Genomic DNA, 21,257 nt, shown 5'->3' with positions numbered 1-21,257 from the left:
GTTTGACTCAAACAAAACTTCATGCTAATTACACAGGTATTTAATGAACCTATGAGTAAGTAAACTTGTTAAACATGTTCTTTAAACTGTCTTATGTTTATTTTTTTTTTTGTTTTTTTTTTTTCCTTAGAGGGTGGGGGAAAGGGACCTGGTGGGGGGAGGGGGCAGAAAGGGAATCTTAAACAGGCTCCAGTCTCCACGCTCAGCACAGACCCTGACTTGGGGCTTGATCTCATGACTCTGAGATCATGACCTGAGCCAAAACCAAGAGTTGGACATTTACCTGAGCCACCCAGGTGCCCCTATATTCTTTTTAACAATACCACACATATCACAAAAAGTCATTGTTAAAGGGGACACGAGCATTATTTTACCTTGACATCAGATGGTTGTGCCTAGGTCTCACCTAGGGAATTAAAATGCATTGGAATTCCTTGGTGAAGTAAGAAGTACTAATGCCCAGGCTCGTCCTCAGAATAATTAAATCACACTGTCCAGGGCAGTGGATAACATCTTTGAAGTGGGGGAACTTTTAAAAATCCCGAGTCCAAGGCCACATTTCAATTCAATTAAACCAATTAAAAATCAATCTTTGGAGGATGGAGTAGAGCTATCACAATTTTAAAAATCTTCCAAAAAATAATACTCTTTCAGATGATTCTAATATCCAGACATTTGAGAACCAGGTACAAGAGTAGGTCCCAGACCCTTGTTTTTAAAAAATTCTCCAGAAAATTCTAATTGAGGTCATGTTTGGGGATTTCTGATAAAAAGAATTACTACCCCAAACAAGCAAACTGTCCAACAGCAGGCAACTAGGAAGTCTGATTTCTGGGTTCAATGTTCTTCTCTCTGTTTTGTCTGTTTCTAAGTTCTACCAATATTCTAACATCTGGTGCCAACATTCTTAGATTATAAGAGTAGAAGACTTAAGAGTAATAAGCTTCTGACAAAATTAAAAAATCTGAGGAAGACACGTGAATGGAATTGACTTTGTCTATAGGAAGAGGATGTCATTGGGACCTTGCTTTGGTCATCACACCATGGGAAGTCCTGCTGGTTCAGACCTCCATCTCCCATTCTAATCACATTGATGTGGATCATCTTAAATTACACAACAAATGAAAAAAACAGGTTTATAAAGTCATTTGCTTCCAAATGTATTTTTTGTAATGTGATTGTGGGTTAGTTTTCTAGGGCTGCCATAACAAAGGACCACAGACTGGGGGCGGATTTAACAACAAATTTATCTAGAAGTGTGAGGTCAAAGTGTTGGCAGAGATGGTTTCTTCTGAGGCCTCTCTTCGGCTGGTAGGTGGCCACCTTCTCCATGTGTCTTTTCATGGTCCTCTCTCTGTACGTGTACAGGTTTATGTCCTAATGTCTTAAAAGGACACCAGTCAGATTAGGTTAGGGCCCAACCTAATGACCTCAGTTGAATTTGTCTTTAAAAGAGGTAATTATCTCTATGTACAGTCACATTTTGAGGTATTAGGGATTAGGATGTCAACATATGAATTTGGGGAGGGGGACACAATTCTACCCATAGTGGGTGGAAAGAACACTATTTAGGCATGTTCAAATGTCTGTTGTTTAAAAATATATAACAAAAACACCGGAATTAGTGACACCTGGGGTGTATGTTTTGATCACAATAATCACAAAGATGAGAATACATTCAAGTTTATGGGCCCTGTTAATGTAGGATGGTTGGCCATTTATTTGCATGAAAAGCAATGCTCACACAAATGTGTATGAACATGTTTCCAAGTCTAATGTGGTTTTCAATTATGTTAACTTCCCTGCCCAAAACTAGATAATTGTCTGTCAATCCACTACATTCTGACACTGAAGGTTTTTCTTTAGATGTTTTCGATGCATCAGCCTCTTTATTCTATGTAAAAAGCTCAACAGTTCTACTCAATGGCTCAAACTTAAAACACTAATTTTGACTAAGAAATTTTTGCATTTTTTTGTTAAAATGATTCATGTGTGTTGCAGACACATACATGAGCTTTCTTAGCATTCCATTAGAAATTTTAGAGAAGCGTGGATGATTTGAGGTTGATGGTACAGCACTAAGTTAAGTGAGAAATCCCAGTGTGATTTTTATAAACTAGATCTGTTGCCAGCCTCATGCTATTTGAAAACCATAACATATGGTAAATCTATAAGTGCTCTATTTTTTCACAACTTTTAAACTATAACACATACCAGTATTATGTATTAGGGGCTAATTTTTAAAAATCATTTAAAATGTATTCTTTGATAAATTTTTTTAAGTCAAGTTTCAGTTTATCTGCAACTAAAATTAGAGCTCATAAGTGTACCATTTTAACAAACATTTACACCAAAGTCATTCTAGCTCTACAAAGGTGTAGAGTATTTCCCTGTCCCTTCCCAGTCAATTTCTCCCTACCTCTGCCAAGACAACCACTTTCTACAGCCTTTGTTATTTCAGGCCTGCATTTTGCTAATTGTTCTACCAGTACATTTCCACTAAAAATTGTCTCTTTCCAGCCTTCACTAACACTTCAAGAACTCTCTGGCTTCTGTCTGCGGCCCACGGTCAAAACCAGTAACACGTGTCTTAGTTTTCTTACACACTATAATCCCATTTGCAGTAATGATCTTGACTTCAATAACCAAAGTTTTTCCTTTTTTTTAAACTTTTTTAAAACTTTTTATTTTATTTAATTTTCTAAAATATTTGAGAGAGCGTGCACCCATGCACGAGAGTGGGGAGGGTCAGAGGGAGAAGCAGACTCCCTGCTGAGCAGGGAGCCTGATGCGGGACTTGATCCAGGGACTCCAGGATCATGACCTGAGCTGAAGGCAGTCGCTTAACCAACTGAGCTACCCAGGTGCCCCTAAACTTTTTTTTTAAAGAATTTATTTTAGAGCATGTGTGCATTTGCATGCAAGTGTGGGGGAGGAGCAGAAGGAGAGAGAATCTCAAGCCAACTCCCAGCTGAGCATGGAGCTTGGCCAGCCCAGGGCTCAATCCCACAACCTTGATATCATGACCTGAGCTGAAATCAAGAGTCAGACACTTAACCGACCGAGCCACCCAGGTGCGCCCCCCCTTCTTTTTTTTTTAATAGTTCCTATAAATGGAATGAAGCAGTATGGATGCTACAGTGACTGGTTTCTTTTGCTCAATGTAAGATCTGAGATTGATCTTTTCCACATGTATCCATCAGTACTTGGCTCTTTTATTGCAGTGTAGTACTCCATTGCATAACCTCATTTATTCTTATGATGAACATTGAGTGTGTTCCTAGTTTTGGGCTCTTATGATCATAGTTTCTATGAGGATTTTTTTGTTTTGGACTTTTGGTGAAATTGTACCCTCATTTCTCTGGGATATATATTTAGGAGTGAAATTGCTGGGTCATAGGAAGGCATGTGCTTAATTTGGGTAGATGCTTCTAGTTAGTTTACCAAAGTGGCTGAACCAATTTCTATTCCCTCTTGCAATGTATAAAAGTTACAGTTCGTTCACATCTAATTGCCCATATAGCCACACAAAAAGCCCAGATTGAGCTTTAAACTGCCAAATACGCGGTGCTTGAACAAATGTAAGATTTGATGAATAAAGCATGAATCAAGTCCTTGTAGGTAAAACTGAGTAAATATACTTGAAGAATTTTTGCGATATTTAAACTGTGCTCTTTTCTTTTTGCATCAGTAGTCATAATCACTGAATTTATGGAAACAATGGCAATCATTTTTCAATAGTATGGTAATATAATAGTTTGACTTTTATTCCTGTACATTAATAAAATAGACTAGGTTGTTTTATTAATGGAGTCTTAATGGCCACATTAATTAACCTCCTTGCTTTATAGATAATATAAACTAATATATATTAAAAAAATAAGGATTTAAGTGTATATATTGTTTTTCAACAAACATTATATGTAAACTTTATTTAAACTTAACAGTGCCCCTGAAGATATTTCTTTTTGGCAGAAGAAACCAGATTTTATAGAGCTTTAAGTTGCTAAAGTTCATAACAACTTAATAACATGTGGAACTTAAATCTAGCTTTTCTGGCTATAGGTTAAAAGCCGTGTCTATCTCTCTAAACAATAAGCACATATTTAAAGCATGAATTCAATTATTTTCAAGCAGAATATGGTGATTTCAGGATTTAAATAAGTCCTATTTATGACAGTGCATTAAATATTTATATTATGGAATATAGCTTTACTTTTACAATAAGATTCTTATGTTAATCGAAAACATATTTTAAAATGTAATGAATTTGTAGTAACCCTAGCATCTTTTTATAAGAATAAAATTTAATGTTTCTAAATAGAAAGGATATTTCATATATATTTTTATTCCATTTTGGTTGTATCCAAAATATATTGCAGACAATAGGATAACTCCTCAATTATCTGTGGGTGTCTCATGCTCTGTGGTTTTAGGAATGTTCTTTAGTACCTTTGAAAGAATAATGAAGCATTTAGAGGAAATTTCTTCCTGTTATACTAAATTGCTTTGTTTTGATAGAATGCTCACTTAGTCTATAATGTGATTCTAGACTACGAAGTTTAGTGGGTTTTTTTTGTTGTTGTAAGCTTGAATACATCAAAGTGATGGTATATGTTTAGATATTTTCCCCCTAATCCTGTGAAAATATATTAATATCACATCATTGAGTCAAAAATAGTTTTTATTTAATTTTTTTGGTCATAAAATATGGATATTTTATTCAAGCTCTGGGGAATGAAAAGGGGGGAACACATCCTTCTACACACCATTCTAATTTAGCTGACGTTAATTTGAAGACGTTAAAGCAAATATGTATATGTATCTGTATAAATATTTATATACACCCATTTCATCAGTGTTTATATATTTACTCTATTTTTGTTTTTTATAAACACCCTTAAAAATCATTAAATGCATCCCAATACTTCTGCCTCTTCGTCAATCATTTAATATTGTTTGGATTAGATTCACAGTTTGTGTTTTAATCCCTTATGTGATTGGTCAAACTGTACATTACATTAGAAGACGTGAGGGAAAAACTTGGTTTTAAAGTTATACCTTAAAAAAAAAGTTATACTCTGTGTCACAGTTACCCTTTACATAATTTTTTCATCATTATTTTCAACTTCACACATCTTATAGTTCTCTGTGCAGACCATTTCCGCTTCAAGTGCTGTACGCATCTACATCTTCTGGAGGGGACTGCCCGTGATCCAGGACCTTTGGGGCCAGGCATGAACTGTAGCACTGGAGGTGGATTCTGATTTTATCTTTCAGAGCCGAGTTCTGTCGGCAAGGGCACTGAGTATTTCAGGCTGTCGGTTGTCTTTTCAGATATTTCTATTTCAGCAGAATTTCCTAGCTTAGTTTTTCTTTAGGTTTAGGAAATGACTTTTTTTTTCCCCCCACAATAATTTAAGTGCTTCATAAATTTGCTGGCTTGTTGTATATGCCTTTTTCTCAGTTACCTTCGCAATTATTACTAACTGAACTGGGTAGCAAACAGTTTCTCCTAAAGTGGACACTACCAGTGGATAAGTTTTCCTAAACCTAGAACCTTTTCCAAATAGTACTGTATCCATTATCCCATTTTTCACAAACACATAAACACCCTTGCACCAGCCAATATAAGGACCAGCTGGAGTGTGGATGGATGCAAAGCCCACTTGTAAATGGCCGCTCTTCAACCTATTTAGACTGCAGAGGTGGTGCGGTATATATGGGGAGCTGCTCTGGTTTTACTAGCTGCTTTTTGTATTCTTCTTTAGCCGTATGCACAGTTATAGATGCACATATCAGACCTGCAGGAATGGTTGTCAGCTTTTCCATCCTAATACCTGCCGTATCTGTAACCTTCTCCGTCTCAGTTCTCATATGCTGGGCAGAGAGGGACAACACAGTTCAACTCAGTTTTTATTTAATTTAAGTTTTGAAAGCTATCCTGTCAAAGTAGACTGGCAGTCAGAAGCTCTGGGTTCCAGGCTTATATCTGAAGCTGGAATAATCATTAGCGAATCTTTTTTTTTTTTTTTTAACTGTAAAATAAGTTTAGACTAAGTGAAGATCAAAGATCCTTAAAACTCTAAAAATGTATGTATTCATTTTATAAGTAGTTTTCTTTGGCTTCTTAATCTTTGTGGCTTTGCCTGCTGTGGCTATTGTAGCTCTTGTTTTGAAACTGGGATTTTTTTTCTTTTTTTTCCCCTTTTTTTAAATGAGGGGTAAATACTTCTGCTAGATTATGTCATGCTCATTTGATTAAAAGCTGATGGTGGGGCTATATATTAATATCAGAGTCTTTGTTTTAGATCCTTCTGGGCAGAGGCATTATATTGCTTTTGAATAGAATGGCATTCTTGCAGAAAACCTGGTATAATCCATTTCCCTTTGAAGAACAGGCCCTTTATAGTTCTCCAGTTTTTTCATTTCCTCTAAATACATTCAATGAAATTTTCATTTCATATTTCAATTGACTTGTGTATTTGAATAATGTACCTTGTTAACATGATTCCACAAAATAGCTTTATTGAAGGTTCTTTCATTTAGTATTTTTTTTAGAACTCATTAAAATTTCCCATCATAGTTGTAGCTCATAAGCAATTTATGGCATGTAGTAGGGATTCAAAAATTGTTTTAGTTGAATTGACCTCAGTAGAATTACTGAGAAATAAGATGTTCCAAGTATGTGGAGCTGAGTCACTTTTTCTCAAACTTTAAAAGTTTTGATTATCATATAAATAGTAGAATTCCTTCTGATAAATAAAACTTATGTTTCTGAATTTTTTTTTTTTTTTAAAGATTTTATTTGTCAGAGAGAGAGAGCGCGCGCACACAAGCAGGGGGAGCTGCAGACAGATGGAGAAGCAGGCTCCCCGCTGAGCAGGGAGCCCAATGTGGGACTCAATCCTAGGATCCTGGGATCCTGACCTGAGCCGAAGGCAGACGCTTAACCGACTGAGCCACCCCAGGCAATCCATATTTCTGAATTCTTAAAGATTGTATGGAATAGGACCAACTGCCTCACTCCCCACCTGGAAGAACAGAGTATCCCCATTTTGATCACAAAGTATTATCTTGTGCATTGTAAAGCTTCCTAAATGATACATTCTATCAAATTATCCCCGATAACTCTAAATTTTATATTTTCCTAGCCTTCTTGTGTCCATTTTAAACATTTGAGCCTTTGAATCTTAGCTAGGAGAGCTAAGTAGTTGTACTTAGTAGGATAACATGTTAAGAAAGTGGCTTTTTGGCCATGTGAATCTGTGCTGTTTCGCAAAATCTCTAAAACCAATTTTATTTACTTCAGAGGTCTTTTTTGTATGTTGGTTTCCGATTGGGTTTTATGTAGTTTATGTCACATATTATCTTCAGACTAGTGACATATTGCTACATTGTTTTTTAAAAATAGTTATGAGACAAGCAACTTGAGTCTAGGTTATATATTATTGTGCATAGAATGAAGTATTAACACTGTTTTGTGTCCCATAGATTTTTAAGTTGTGAGATATTTCAAATATGTAGAGACATGGAAAGGATAACATTATGAACCCTTTTTTCCACCACCCACCCAGCTTTATCAATCCTAATTTTTCATGTCTTCGTAGTTTTTTAAAAGAGATAACATTTTACAGATATAATGGAAGTATGGTTTCCATTTCTAGTCTAATCATTTTAAAAAGGTGTATTACTATTGGGGTTGATTTTTATCTTTTACCTTTATTTTGTTTAAACTGGAATACTTATTCATCCATTTAAGCAAGAACCATTTGAGTATATAGTAGGTACTGTGCAACACTGAAAGATTTGAGGAAGAATAATTCCTGTCCTTTTGGGTTAAATAGGCAATTTAGGGATAGGATGAAGTCAGAAGAAAACCCACAAATCACTATAATACAATGATAATGACAAGTGGCATAAAAACAGCCCAATGATATCTGGAGTTTGAAACTAGAGCGAGACTATCTGACTTGGAAGGTCAGCTGATGCTTTGAGAAAGAAGTGCCATTTGAATTAAAACTTAGTTTGAATTTTGTTTTATAGAGGTTTTTTTTTTTATGGTTTTCATTTATCACTTGGTAAAAGATGAATTCAAATTGTTGTATCTATATATTTCACCTGGTATTGATATCCAATGATCCCGCTTCATAATACTTCAATAATATCTATGAATGGTAGCCTTCCTGTGGCCCTTTAATGAACTAAACAGGTATGTCACTGCCATGGCTGGAGCTGACACTTCTGAAAGATTTTCTTATTGGGGTTATTTAGGCAATGTCATATAGAGGGGACTTCAGCAGCATAGATCTGTTTACTACAGTAATGCCTTAGGAAATTGCTGTTCTTCCCCTTTTGCCTTACCTGTGAAAGTTGGACACAACTTAGTTTTTCCATATCTTAAATTCCATAACCATTATATCCTGACCAATCGCTACCTTCTATTTTTGCTTAGGTACTCATCTTTCCTAATGTTTATTTTATAGATATAGTTCATATAATAATCTTTGTACTGCACTGGAATAAAATGGAAAGAATTGCGTAATTTTTATTTGAAAATATTTACAGTGAATTGGGCTTTGAATTCAAGTATTTGAGGATGGGTGTTTAGGTGTGTGGCTATGGTTTAGAAATGAAGCAGCCATGCTGATTTCTAAGTAATAAGTTGTTTATATTTCAGATTCAAAATTTATAAATATAAATAGTTCTGCTGGCAGGATGCTGGTTGTGATTTCTTGCTTTGATGCTTTTTTGGGACAATTTATTATAAAGTGTTTCATGTATAAAAATTGTCTCAGGCCGTATAGTCACATTTAGATCAGTTTTACTATTTTAAGTAAGTTGACCTATCTATATCAACATTTACTGAAGCTAAAGAATACCTTACGGATCACAAAATTCACCATTCATTTTTTCAAATGAGTTAAATGACGTGCAGGGATTCAATCACTCATCTAAATTCACTTAACTGTAAAGACCATAATAGAACTCAGGTCTCCTAACTCACTGTGTGTGTTTGTTTTACCACATTGTGGCAAATAATCATGTTTGGCAATTTTGTAAAGAAAAACAAGTTACAGATATCTAAACCAAAAGTTTGATTTTTTTTTTTTTTTTTGAAGCTTCCCCCCGCCCCCACCCAAACCAATTTGAGGTGAAACTTGAATGACTAGATTACTCGATGATCAGGAAGATTTGGTCACATACAGACAGACCTCATTTTGTTGTACTTTGGTTTATTGTGTTTCACAAATACGGTGTTTTGTTACAAATTGAAGGTTTGTAACAACTCTGTTGCAAGCAAGTCTGCCAGTGCCATTTTTCCAATAGTATTTGCTCACTTGGCACCTCTGTGTTACATTTAGGTAATTCTTGCAATATTTCAGTTTTTTTCATTATATTTGTTATGATGATCTATGATCATTGCTCTTTGATGTTATTATTATAACTGTTTTTAGATTACCACAACCTTGCCCATACAAGATGGTGAAATTAATTCATAAATGTTGTGTGTTTTGACTGCTCCATCAACTGTCTGTTTCATTATTTCTCCCCTTCTCCTTGGGCCTCCCTGTTCCTTGAGACACAACAATATTAAAGTTATGCCAATTAATAACTCTACAAAGCCTTCTAAGTGTTCAAGTGAAAGGAATAGTCCATCAATATGGCAAACTTAGTTGTTTTGTTTTGAAATTGCCACAGCTAACCCAACCTTCAGTAACCTCTACCCTGATCGATGAGCAGCCATCAAGGCAAGATCCTCCATCAGCAAAAAGATTATAACTCACTGAAAGTTGAGATGATGGTTAGAATTTTTAAGCAACACGGTTTTTTTAAATTGAAGTATAGTTAACATAGTGTTATATTAGTTTCAAGGCATACGATATGATGCAACAATTCTGTATATTACCCAGTTCTCATCAAGATTAAATGTAATTTTTTTTTTTTTTTTAAAGAGGGACAGAGGGAGAGGGAGAATCTTAAGCAGACTGTATGCCCAGCGCAGAGCCCCATGTGGGGCTCAATCTCACAACCCTGGGATTGTGACCTGAGCTGAAATCAAGAGCTGGATGCTTAACTGAGCCCCAGGTGCCCCAAGATAAGTGTACTCTTAATCCCCTTTATCTATTTCGCCCATCTCCCTGACCCACTTCCCCTGTAGCAACCACCAGTTCTCTCTTTTTTTTTTTTTTTAAGATTTTATTTATTTATTTGAGAGAGAGAGAATGAGAGAGAGCGAGCACATGAGAGGGGGGAGGGTCAGAGGGAGAAGCAGACTCCCTGCTGAGCAGGGAGCCCGATGTGGGACTCGATCCAGGGACTCCAGGATCATGACCTGAGCTGAAGGCAGTTGCTTAACCAACTGAGCCACCCAGGCACCCAGTTCTCTTTTTTTTAAGAGTCTATTTTGTTTTTCCTTCATTCCTTTGTTTCTTAAATTCCACATATGGGTGAAATTATATGGTATTTGTCTTTCTCTGTCTGACTCATTTCATTTAGCATTACACCCTCTAGGTCCAACCATGTTGTTGCAGATGGAAAGATCTTATCCTTTCTTATGGCTGAGTAATATTCCATTATATGTATATGTATATATACATATATACACCACAAGTACACACACACACATATATATATTATATATCTCTCTCTCCCACTTTATCCATCCATTCATGATAGACATTTGGGGTTACTTCCATATCTTGGTTATTGTAAATAATGCTGCAATAAACACAGGGGTGTATATGTCTTCTCAATTTAATGTTTTTGTTTTCTTTTTTTTTTTTTTTTAAAGATTTTATTTATTTATTTGAGAGAGAGAGAATGAGAGAGACAGCACATGAGAGGGGGGAGGGCCAGAGGGAGAAGCAGACTCCCTGCCGAGCAGGGAGCCCGATGTGGGACTCGATCCAGGGACTCCAGGATCATGACCTGAGCCGAAGGCAGTCGCTTAACCAACTGAGCCACCCAGGCGCCCTAATGTTTTTGTTTTCTTTGGGTAAATCCTCAGGAGCAGAATTACTAGATCATATGGTAATCCAATTTTTAATTTTTGGAGGAAACTCCATATTGTTTTCCTCAGTGGCTATACCAATTTGCATTCTCACCGATAGTACATGAGGATATATACCATTTTTTCTCTACATCCTTGCCAACACCCATCATCGCTTATCTTTTTTATTCTAGCCATCCTGACAGGTGTAGAGTGATATTGTACTTTTTATTTGCATTTCCCTGATTATTACAGATGTTGAGCATCTTCTCATGTGTCTGTTGGCCATCTGTGTATGTGTCTTTGGAAAAATGTCTATTTAGATCATCCATTTTTTATTTTTTATTATTTTTTTTAAAGATTTTTTATTTATTTATTTGAAAGAGAGACACAGTGAGAGAAGGAACACAAGCAGGGGTAGTGGGAGAGGGAGAAGCAGGCTTCCCATGGAGCAGGGAGTCCATGCGGGGCTCGATCCCAGGACCCTGGGATCATGACCTGAGCCGAAGGCAGATACTTAACGACTGAGCCACCCAGGTGCCCCTGTCCATTTTTTTTTTTTTTTTAATCAGAGTATTCTTTTGGTATTAAGTTGTGTAAGTTCTTTATATATTTTGAATATTAACTCCTTATCAGATATCATCGGCAGCTCTTTTCTCACTTAGTAGGTTGCCTTTTTTGTTTTGCTGATGGTTTCCTTTGCTGTGCAAAAGTTTTTATTTTGGTGTACTCTTAATAGTTTGGTGTAATCCTAATAGTTTAATTTTGCTTCCTTTGTGTGAGAAGACATATCTAGAAAAATATTTCTATGATGTAAAAGAAATTACTGTCTATGTTTTCTTCTAAGAATTTTATGGTTTCAAGTCTCACATTTAGGTTTAGCAATAAAGTATTTTTAAATTAAGGTATGTACTTTTTTTTTTTTTTGAAGACAATGCTATTGTACACTTCATAGACTATAGTGTAAACATAACTTATGTATGCAGTGGGATATCAAAAAGTTCATTTGCCTCGCTGTATTGCAATACTTGCTTTATTTAGCTGGTCCAGAGCTGAACTCACCATGTGTCTGAGGTATCCTTATAAAAGTATAAATAATAGGGCGCCTGGGTGGCTCAGTTGGTTAAGCAACTGCCTTTGGCTCAGGTCATGATCCTGGAGTCCCGGAATCGAGTCCCGCATCGGGCTCCCTGCTCGGCAGGGAGTCTGCTTCTCCCTCTGACCCTCCTCCCTCTCATGCTCTCTGTCTCCCATTCTCTCTCTCTCAAATAAATAAATAAAATCTTTAAAAAGAAAAAAAATATATAAATAATAGCCTATGACACTATGTTATAAAGTGCCTTTTTTTTAAAGATTTTTATTTTTTTTTTATTTATTCATGAGAGGCAGAGAGAGAAAGGCAGAGGCAGAGGGGGGAGAAGTGGGCTCCGCGCAGAGGAGGGAGCTCCAAGCGGGACTCGATCCCAGGACCCTGGGATCATGACCTGAGCTGAAGGCAGACGCTTAACCAACTGAGCCACCCAGGTGCCCCTATAAAGTGCCTTTTATAGTAAGTGTTCACCCATGAAGAAACATGATCATTTAGAGTATAAAATTATTTGAAACTAATTCAAGTTAATTAATTGGGAAATATCACCTCTCTTTAAAATATATTTTAATGTAAGGCATAGCAACACTTGAGGGGGAAAAACCCCCAAAACTAGAGTCCTTGAAAAGTCATTAGGCTATCCTTTATTAGAGTAAAAAAAGCAGATGATGTTATGGTATTTTTCCAGATGAAATTTAACTCAATGTTACATACTTTTATTTATACCTGTCTATATTTAATGTAAAAATTAAAATTACTCCCCATTAAAAAAGAAGAAACAGAAATAGGATTTATACTTGTACACTAGATTTTGCTAATGAATATTTAGAAAAATCTTTTTAATTGAAATATATGAGTACAAAGATCAGAAGTGTGTGGATTGATACATTTTCATAAATTGAACACACTCATGTAGTCATGAACCAGATAAAAATTAATAACATTAATATTATTAACACCCCAGAAAACTTCTAGTTATCATTCCCACTTCCAAAGTTAACCACTGTTCTGACTTCTATCACCATACAGTCTTTTTGTCTATTTTGAACTTTAAAGAAATGGAATCCTATGTATGTACATTTTTGAGTCTGGCTTTTTACTCAATATTACATCTCTAAAACTTATCTATATTGAATGTGCAGCAGTTTATATTGTTGAGGAATATTCCATATATGAATACAATGTTTACTTATTTGTGGTACTATTGATCCACTTTGTTTCAAGTTTTGGACTATTAAAATAGCACTACTATAAAAATTCTTGTATATGTCTGATGCACAAATGTATATCTCTATCTGATGTATTTATATATTCTAGGAGCAGATTTGATAGCTTATATGGTATTTATGTTCTGATTCCATGGATACTGGCAAATGGTTTCCAAGTTGATTTTACTAGGGTGAACTCCTACCAGCAGTGGCTAACTTTTAGTCATTCTAGATTTGTATTGGTAGTCTCGCTTAATTTGCATTTCCCTAATGAGTATGATGTTGAGTAACTTCTGATGTGCTTATTTGTCATCCATCTGTATTTTGTCAAATTGGGCTTTTTGTCTTCATTCGCATATCAGAGTTCTTTAAATATCCTGGATACAGATAAGTGTTTTGTAAATACTTCCATTTTGGGGCTTGTCTTTTCATTTCTGTAATAGTGTTTTTTAAAAAGCAGAAGTTTTATGGACTCCTGGGTTGCTCAGTTCGTTAAGCATCTGACCCTCTATTTCAGCTCAGGTCGTGATCTCAGGATCATGAGATCGAGCCTTGCATTGCACTCTGCACTCAGCATGGAGTTGGCCTGGGGTTCTCTCTCTCCCTCTCCCCCAACTCTCTCTCTTTAAATAAATAAATCTTCATAAAAATTAAAACTTCTGCTTTTTTTTAAGTTCAGCTTATGAATTTTATCTTTAGTCCCTCTTGAGATACTTTTTGAGATCTAAGGCAGTTTTTTGCCTATACGAGATGACAAACATTTTTTTCCTATTCTTTTAATATTTGATTTTTAGGTAATCTCTATGCACAACATGGAGCTTGAACTTATAACCCCAAGATCAAGAGTCGCACTCTCTACTGACTGAGCTAGCCAGGTACCCCCAAAAACTTGTTCCCTATGTTTTATGAATTTTTCTGGTGAGATTTTAATTGAGTCTATTATCCACTTGGAGTTAATTTTTTTATATCATACAAGTAAAAATTGAGATTATTTTTTTGTGTATAAATGTTCATTTGTTTTAGTAGTCTCTATTGAGTATTCTTTCCCTATTCAGTTATCTAGGTGCTTTTGTCAAAAGTCAATAGACTATATGGGGCGCCTGGGTAGCTCAGTTGGTTAACCGACTGCCTTCAGCTCAGGTCATGATCCTGGAGTCCCAGGCTCGAGTCCCACATCAGGCTCCCTGCTCAGCAGGGAGTCTGCTCCTCCCTCTGATCCTCCTCCTTCTCATGCTCTCTGTCTCTCATTCTTTCTCTCTCAAATAAATAAATAAAATCTTTAAAAAAAAGTCAATAGACTATATATATGTGGATATTTTTTGGAAGTGCCTATTCCATTTTGTGTTTGGGTTGTCTGTCTCTCTTTACTTTGTAGAAATTCTTTATGTTATGGATATGAATCCTTCATTGGACATATGAAAGGAAATATTTTTTTCTCACTTTGTGGCTTAATTTTTTCTCTTTTAATGGTATCCTTTGATGAACAAATTTTTAATTTTAACAGTCTAACTTTTTAAAATATTTATTTGAGAGAGAGAGAACACATGGGTTGGGAGAGGCAGAGGGAAAGAATCTCCAGCAGACTCCCCGCTGAACAGGGAGCCCAACACGGGGCTTGATCTCACAACTCTGAGATCAGGACCTGAGCCGAAATCAAGAATCTGATGCTCAACTGATTGAGCCACTCAGGCACCCCTAACAGTGTCAAATTTATTTATCCTTGTGTTTAGTGCTTTCTGTGACCTGTTTAAGAAATCTCTGCCTATCCCAAGGTTAAGATGTCCTTTTGTGTTATTTTCCCAAAGCTTTATTTTTACAATTCACATTCATGTTTATAATCCATGTAGAATTCTATGTCATTTAGATATCAAGATTCATTTTCTCCCACACGAATATCCATTAATGCAAATAGAATCTATTATTTTTTTATTATGTTAATCACCCTACATTACATCATTAGTTTTTGATGTAGTGTTCCATGATTCATTGTTTGCGTATAACACCCAGTGTTCCATTCAGTATGTGCACTCTTTAATACCCATCACCAGGCTAACCCATCCCCCCATCCCCTATAGAATCCTCAGTTTGTTTCTCAGAGTCCATAGTCTCTCATGGTTCATCTCCCCCTCCGATTTCCCCCCCTTCATTTCTCCCTTCCTGCTCTTCTTCTTCTTCTTCTTCTTCTTCTTTTTTTTTTTTTTTTAACATATAATGTATTATTTGTTTCAGAGGTACAGGTCTGTGATTCAACAGTCTTACACAATTCACAGCACTCACCATAGCACATACCCTCCCCAATGTCTATCACCCAGCCACCCCATCCCTCCCACCCCCCACCACTCCAGCAACCCTCAGTTTGTTTCCTGAGATTAAGAATTCCTCATATCAGTGAGGTCATATGATACATGTCTTTCTCTGATTGACTTATTTTGCTCAGCGTAATACCCTCCAGTTCCATCCATGTCGTTGCAAATGACAAGATTTCATTCCTTTTGATGGCTGCATAATATTCCTGTGTGTGTGTGTGTGTGTGTGTGTGTGTGTGTGTGTGTGTGTATGTGTAGCACATCTTCTTTATCCATTCATCTGTCGATGGACATCTTGGCTCTTTCCATAGTTTGGCTATTGTGGACGTTGCTGCTATAAACATTGGGGTGCACGTACCCCTTTGGATCCCTACATTTGTATCTTTGGGGTAAATACCCAGTAGTGCAATTGCTGGGTTGTATGGTAGCTCTATTTTCAACTTTTTGAGGAACCTCCATACTGTTTTCCAGAGTGGCTTCACCAGCTTGCATTCCCACCAACAGTGTAGGAGGGTTCCCCTTTCTCCACATCCCTGCCAACATCTGTCATTTCCTGACTTGTTAATTTTAGCCATTCTGACTGGTGTGAGGTGGTATTTCATTGAGGTTTTGATTTGGATTTCCCTGATGCCGAGCGATGTTGAGCACTTTTTCATGTGTCTGTTGGCCATTTGGATGTCTTCTTTGGAAAAATGTCTGTTCATGTCTTCTGCCCATTTCTTGATTGGATCATTTGTTCTTTGGGTGTTGAGTTTAATAAGTTCTTTATAGATTTTGGATACTAGCCCTTTATCTGGTAAGACATTTGCAAATATCTTCTCCCATTCTGTCGGTTGTCTTTTGGTTTTGTTGACTGTTTCTTTTGCTATGCAAAAGCTTCTTATCTTGGTGAAGTCCCAATAGTTCATTTTTGCCCTTGCTTCCCTTGCCTTTGGCGATGTTTCTAGGAAGAGTTGCTGCGGCTGAGGTCAGAGGTTGCTGCCTGTGTTCTCCTGTAGGATTTTGATGGACTCCTGTCTCACATTTAGGTCTTTCAACCATTTTGAGTTTATTTTTGTGTGTGGTGTAAGGAAATGGTCCAGTTTCATTCTTCTGCATGTGGCTGTCCGATTTTTCCAACACCATTTGTTGAAAAGACTGTCTTTTCCATTATTAAGACCATCTTTTTTCCAGGTACCTGGGTGGCTCAGTCGGGTAAGCATCTGACTTCGGCTCAGGTCATGATCTCAGGCTCCTGGCATGGAGCAGGGAGCCTGCTTCTCCCTCTCCCTCTGCCCCTCCCCTTGCTCATGCTTTTGTGTGCCCTCTCAATCTTTCTCTTTCTCAAATAATATCTTTTTTTAAAAAGGCCATCCTTTTCTAACTTGAATGTACTTATACATTTGTCATGAATCGGGTAGACACTATGTCTGTGGGTCATTCTGGGTCCTCAGTTGTTTCAGTTGTCTTTTGTCTATCCTTAATTACTATAGCTTATAAAAAGCCTTTGGCATCTGGGAGAATAAATCCTCCAATGTTATTCTTCAAGATTATCTTGGTCATTCCTAGCCTTTGAATTTCTACCTAAATTTTGAAATCAAATTGTCTATCTTAACTACTATATATTTTAATATCCTCATAATTTTTCTGACTTTTTTTTTTAAGGGGGGGGATAGGGAGAGGGAGAAAGAGAATCTTAAGCAAATTCCACGGCCAACATGGAATTTGTGTGGGGCATGATCTCACAACCTTGAGATCATGACCTGTGCTGAAATCAAGCGTTGAATGCTTAACCAGTTGAGACACCCAGGCTCTCCAATTTATCTGACTTTTTAAATTTCCAAACTAGACAGGTTGATAAGTTTATTTTGTGTGACACATTATTTTTAAACATCAAGTTGAAATATTCCAATTATTTGAATCTAAACAGTCCTTTAAAAATATCAGTGACTTTTATGTTCTTGAGTCATTAGAAAATGGTATTAAGTTTGCCAAACTTCACTGACATTAAAGTAGTAGAAGTAAAACATCAACAACAATCTGGAGCAAGAGAGTTTCAGTGGAAATAAAATATCTCTGTGCTCCTGAATGAGGTAGTTGAAGTGCTTATGGTGTTTGAGAGAAGTCCCTCAGGTGGGGAGTAAGGGGGCATATGTTTTCTAGAGCAGAGTGCTTTTACTGCTTATCTGTGAGAGTTGAGATGTCTCACTGTAAATTTTTGTTATCAAGTTAACAAACTTCTTAGCCTTGTTGGTAATTTTCTACAGCATATGTTTATGGTCCTTCTTAGTGATCGAGGATTTTCATCTTGTCTCCCACAATTTAACCTTTAGATAATTGCTTTCAGTTTTCTGCAATCAGTATTTTTAAAAATCTTTTTAAAGCATAAGAAATATTTTTCAAAGGAATCTGTGCCAAACCTTTCAATAACCGGATTCATTATAGACAGTGTATTTAGACCTGTTTTTTATCAATCTTGAAAAAGATGGGACTTACTGAAATATTCAAAAAGAAATCCAGATTCTACAAAGAATATTTAAATGATTCCTGAATAAGAAATAGCCTGAAGAAATTCCATATCCAACTGCTGCTTATTATAAATCAAAGAAACTATTGGTTCCCAAGGATTTGTAAATTCTATAAAATTCAAAACAGATTATTTCAAATAGAAGATGGTGAAGATTTTTGTATCAACTATTTCAAGTCCCTAACACTGTATTTGGAATTGATTTAATTTTTCAGCTTTATTACCTTTATTATTCCCTTTGTACCTGGTCTGTATTTCTGCTTCATTTAAAGCTCTCAGCTTGGTGATTCCTGAACTGGTCCATGACCAACTCCAGATCAGATTCTCATGAGGCTGCTTCAAAGATTAAAAGCAATGGTTTCTCTCCTGAAATTAGATGTTTCTCTTATAAAGAAGTGGGTGAATTTATTCTTTATCCACTCAGGAATTATCATAATGAGCTGGTCTATTAGGCTGTCAATAGATTAAAAACATCTATAAAAAGCACAAAATAAAAGAATGTCTCATTTTTATTTTTGTTATAATGTCACTTTTTTTTTTTTTTTTGGACAAAATATATCAGAGCAATAACATTTGTTTTATTTTAGAGGTCCTAAAGGTATCCAGTTGGCAATTCCAGATGTTGTCCCCAAATATGCTTTGGATTGACTAGTTAGAATCATTTTTTTTTTTTTTTGCCACGTTGAAACATTCATATTTCTTTCCCCCCAAAATGGCAGATTGTTTTGAGTCACTGACAGTTATTGTGGGTGTATTCTTTTTTCAAATATAAAAAAATTCTTTGTCATTATTTATATCTGCTGAGTCATTAAGAATACCACACAAATCTGACTTGTATTGCAGTTGATAACTTAATAGTTTAAGGACTTCCCAATTTTTTTTCTCTATTCAGAGAATATCTTTTTTTTTTGGTAATTGTTGTATTATGTAAATAGGTGGTAAACATGCAAGGTACAGAATTTTAAGGCATATATATTGAATAGTACATTCTCTTTCTCCTTTTCCTAGCCACTCAAATTCCAGCAGACAGCCATTATTTTCTATAATTTCTAAAGATATTGTAAGTATTTGAACATCAATAAATTGCATATAAATGTGTGTGTGTTACAGAATTTCTTTAATATTTTTGATGGTGGTGTTACCTTGTATGAAGGTACATTAAATATTTTACCCAGTTCTTCAACCAGTTGGACATTAAGATGGCTTACAACATTTTGCATAACAAAACATGTTGCAATGAAAATAATTCTACATTAGTTTACTTACACATTCACAAGTTCCAATTACCCACCCACCATTAATATGTAACTATGTCTCTCTCTTTTTTTTAAGGATATTAATTATCTGACAGAGAGAGAGACACAGCGAGAGAGGGAACACAAGCAGGGGGAGAGGGAGAGGGAGAAGCAAGCTTCCCACTGAGCGGGGAGCCCGATGCGGGGCTCGATCCCAGGAACCCCGGATCATGACCTGAGCCAAAGGCAGGCGCTTAACGACTGAGCCACCCAGGGGCCCCTGTAACTATGTCTCTTTTCACACACCCTCTCCAGCATAGTGTCACAAATGTTTTTTCCTCATTAACTTAATAAGTAAAAAAAAGAACTCTAACTCTGATTTTAATTTGCATGTGTGTTAATCTGAATAAAGTTGAGTTTCTTCTATATTTGAGTTGTTTACATTTTATTAAGCTGTATGCAAATATGAAGTCTAATAACCACATAACCCCAAATATGATTCAATTTAAAACATTGTTCCTTCTACAGATGGCATCTGTTTCAGACTGGATAGCTTCTCGTTTTATTGTTTACTCCTTTTTCTCTCTAAAGTGTCTCTGGTTATTCTGGGATTGGGCTAGAGAGAGGCAGGCGAGCCAAAGACTAGGAAAGTTTTACTTCAATTATGCCATCTGAGTATATCTTTGGAGTCTCTAGGTTTGACAATTTCAGTTGCTGAGTTTTTCACTTGCAGCATACTTCTGTGGGTTTCCCTGGAGAACTTCCTTCTAGGAACCTCTAGGTGCATTTCCTTTGATGAGGGTCATGTTTTCTTTGCTTAGGGCTGCTTTTAACTCCAACCCAGCTTCTGGGATTTTTCCAACCAACCCTCTGTTGGGGGCCTTTTGCCTCTCCAAGTGTCATTCAACACAAAGAGTCTACCACTCTGTATGTCTTTTGGTTTGAGCAAAAGTTTGTTTTGTTTGAATTACTTGCATCCAGTAAGGAGACAGAGCTAGTTCTCAAAGCAGTCTCCCCTTAGGGTTAATGCAGGAAGCTTTTATTTAGCATGCCAAGGGGGTAGGGTCAGGAAGCTTGCATATTTATTAGGGAATTCATACATATTTTATTAGGTATCTAAGTTAAATGCACATGCTTAGCATGTTAACATGGTAGTGCATATGTCTTATGTTAAAAAAAAATGGCAGAACACTCCACCCTTGGGAGGAGACTTTAGTATTAAAATGCACTAAAGGTAACTGAGGGCAGCTTTGGGGACTTCTGCACATGTCCTCTGCTCAGATCTGGGTCAAACTGGTTCTGTGTTTTTGCATTTGCACCATGGGAGTGTTCAGCTCTTCTAGTGGTTTTGGTGGTGGTTCAGCTTTTCATGTGGCTCTTCCAAGTTGGGTTCCTGCAAAACATCTCATGGAAACCACTTTTACCTACCTCATAGATTTTGTTATGCCTTCAATGACACAAGTGGTTTTCTCGGATGAACTACTTTATAAGATGCCCCAAAGCTGGCTTTCTTGATGAGTTTCATGACAACAGGCATCTTTGATGTTGATGAACATATAGGAAATCCCCGAAGCAGCCCTTCTTTGTGTTCAGACCTCAGTCCCTTTCTTTCCTTTAGACTTATCCTGGTAAGAGTTTTACTCCAAACACCTTGGCTGGTTCTCCCTTGACCTGGGATGAAGAGAGGCCAAAATTCCACTTCAACAACTTTATCCAAAGAAAATTCTCTTTATCAGCTTCTTTAGCTCCAGACTTCCAGTGAATGTTTCTTTCACTTAATGTAAGATGAGTAATGGGCTGGCAGAACTGGCTTCACAGTCTCTGTAATGTCTTCGATTGTAGGATATTTGGGTCTTTGTCACATTGTATATTGCCTTCAGTCTTTTGAGGATCAACACAAACTTGCAGAAAGCAGTAAGAGT

The 21,257-nt window shown here is 36.4% G+C and overlaps 1 protein-coding gene and 1 pseudogene across 1 annotated transcript in view; one reads left to right on the top strand and one right to left on the bottom strand.

Annotated features, from left to right (window-relative positions):
• The window catches only part of POU1F1 (POU class 1 homeobox 1), a 321,195-nt gene that overhangs the window by 42,492 nt on the left and 257,446 nt on the right, over positions 1–21,257 (top strand). The window lies entirely within an intron of this gene.
• On the bottom strand, positions 5,170–5,877 carry LOC118549907 (MICOS complex subunit MIC27 pseudogene; annotated as a pseudogene).

Source organism: Halichoerus grypus, chromosome 1, assembly GCF_964656455.1.
Source record: "Halichoerus grypus chromosome 1, mHalGry1.hap1.1, whole genome shotgun sequence".
In the NCBI taxonomy this organism is placed as follows: Eukaryota; Metazoa; Chordata; class Mammalia; order Carnivora; family Phocidae; genus Halichoerus; species Halichoerus grypus.
This window is presented reverse-complemented; position numbering and strand designations above follow the sequence as displayed.